We start from the raw sequence: 2,961 nt of genomic DNA, 5'->3' as shown, positions 1-2,961 counted from the left end.
TTCTACAAGAAATGAGTTTAGGCATATTTTAATAGTTCTAGCAGAAGAGTCTTTTAAGGAAATTAGGTTTTTTTTTTTTTTTTTTTTGGGTGCTGGGGATTGAGCCCAGGGCCTTGTGCATGTGAGGCAAACACTCTAACAGATTTTAATATATTAGATTTAAATTATAAATTACTAGATGAATTTTATTTAGCCTTTCTTGTTGATAACCAAGGGTTGGAAGTGGTTGGATTTCAAGAATGTCAAAATAAGTTAGGGGAAAAATAGTTCTTTCTTAGTCATCTTATACATCATCACTCCCTGTACTGAAATCAGAGAAGCTCCTAGTTCCAGTTTTAACTACCTTCAGGAAAATTCACATTATCATTTTTGGGCTAGTACTCTAGCTGAAATTCTGAGTTGGTGAGCACTACATTTCTCATCAACAGGACTGCCTGGGGAGAAGCACTCTTTTCCAGGCACTTTCTGTTGTTTCCTGCTCCTGTCTTGCTGTTCTCTGTTCTCTGTTAATACTTCCCTGCCCCTGTAATAGTACCTTATCTTTATCCAGCACCTACACTTCTCTTCTCATGAAGATCTAGATCAGTCAAATTATTCAACTTTTTTAGATGCCTGATTATTTTCACATGCATTCCTTTTCCCTTTCTCTTAATTGGAACTTTGGTCCCCTTATCCCAGCTTTGTATTGGAGGGGAATGCCTTTAAGGCCATACCCTCAACTCACTGGGAACACAAGTAGAAGGGTACTACTTCCAGACTGTTGTTCTCTTGCTGTCATGTCTTGGTTCTGCACAGATAGGTGTGGTCCACGGCATTCTCTTGTAGCCCATTTTCTCTCTTGGCTTCTAGGCATACTTTTAAAAAAATAATAATTTTAGTTGTAAATGTAGTACCTTCATTTTATTTATTTTTATGTGATGCTAAGGATCGAACCCTGTGCCTTACATGTGCTAGGCAAGCACTCTACCACTGAGCCACAACCTCAGCCATATACTTTAACATCTAGGTTACTTTTTCATTTTATACTTCATTTCTCTTGCTACCAGCTACTTCAAAATCTTTACTGTTGGCTCACTTGAGACCTCTCTTCTTATTTCCTTGTGGCCCTCAACTTTCTTCCATGAATCTACTTGTTATCTCAGACCATAATTCCAGAGGATATTGCACTGTCATAATTGGAATTCCATGGTTTTAGCCTTTGTGACAATATTTCGACCTTCTCATTCTCTTATATTTCTTCATAATTCTGTACTCCCTGAGTTCATTTCTTTCAGACAGTTCTTGGCTGTTCGGCTTAGACCCAGTGGTCATCCTGTTCAAAGCTATTTTCTTTTTCTTTCTTTTTTTTTTTCTTTTTTGGGAGAATGACTTTTATTTAAAAAGCAGTGCAGTGATACATTTTTTATAGTAAAACTTTCTTTTTTTAATTTTTATTGTTGGTTGTTTAAAACATTACATAGTTCTTGACATCTCATATTTCACACTTTGATTCAAGTGGGTTATGAACTCCCATTTTTACCCCGTATACAGATTGCAGAATCACATCGGTTACACATCCACTGATTTACATATTGCCATACTAGTGTCTGTTGTATTCTGCTGCCTTTCCTATCCTCTACTATCCCCTATCCCCCCTCCCCTCCCCTCTTCTCTCTCTACTCCCTCTACTGTAATTCATTTCTCCCCCTTGTTTTTTTTTCCTTTCCCCTCATTTCCTCTTGTATGTAATTTTGTATAACCCTGAGGGTCTCCTTTCATTTCCATGCAATTTCCCTTCTCTCTCTCTTTCCCTCCCACCTCTCAACCCTGTTTGATGTTAATCTTCTTCTCATGCTCTTCCTCTCTACTCTGTTCTTAGTTGCTCTCCTTATATCAAAGAAGACATTTGGCATTTGTTTTTAGGGATTGGCTAGCTTCATTTAGCATAATCTGCTCTAATGCCATCCATTTCCCTGCAAATTCCATGATTTTGTCATTTTTTAATGCAGCGTAATACTCCATTGTGTATAAATGCCACATTTTTTTATCCATTCATCTACTGAAGGGCATCTAGGTTGGTTCCACAGTCTAGCTATTGTGAATCGTGCTGCTATGAACATCGATGTAGCAGTGTCCCTGTACTATGCTCTTTTTAGGTCTCTAGGGAATAGACCAAGAAGGGGAATAGCTGGGTCAAATGGTGATTTCATTCCCAGCTTTCCACGAAATCTCCATTCTGCTTTCCAAATTGGCCGCACCAGTTTTTCTAGCATCGCCCAAACTGCTATGGGTGATAGATAATAGGCATAATAACAGGCTTTAGTCTTTTTTTGTAATAGTTTATATTCCAGTTTTAGTAAACCCACACCCAAATCCACTCTGTTTGGATTATGACTTATTCTCTATAAAAGCAGTTCTTAAACATTTTCTTGTGTAGAATTTTTTTTTTAATTCTAATATTTGTCTACCCCTCTACAGTTTAGGCTAGCAATCACTACTTGGGGTAAATATCTGTCAAAATAAGCCCATGATTTGAATGCTGCCCTGTTGAAAGAAACTTGTGCTGAGTGAGTGATTTTAATAATATTATTAGCCTTGACTATGTGATATGCATATTAAAGAATACATGCTGATTGCTTTGAGTCTATTTCAATGTTAATTTACTGATACAGAAGATTCTTTCTTTGGAGAACTGTGGAAGCGCTGGATGTATGATGCTTCTTAAATAAATTCATGCTGACTTAAATGACTTGTCTTTAAAAAGTAATCATTTTTATATTGTACTCATTGTGGACCTTATTTATGCCCTAGTAAACTAAGTGCAATCTTTGCTCTGCTTTTTTGTTAGTGTTCTACTGAAATGAATTGTTTTTTGGTTTCATCAAAACTGCCTTGAGTTAATGAAACTGTTGGAGATACATATGTGAATTATTTTCCCTGAGATATTAATAATGTTGAGAGTCAAAGAACACAGAGTGTTGG

The sequence above is a fragment of the Callospermophilus lateralis genome, unplaced genomic scaffold (assembly GCF_048772815.1).
Source record: "Callospermophilus lateralis isolate mCalLat2 unplaced genomic scaffold, mCalLat2.hap1 Scaffold_124, whole genome shotgun sequence".
In the NCBI taxonomy this organism is placed as follows: domain Eukaryota; kingdom Metazoa; phylum Chordata; class Mammalia; order Rodentia; family Sciuridae; genus Callospermophilus; species Callospermophilus lateralis.
This window is presented reverse-complemented; position numbering follows the sequence as displayed.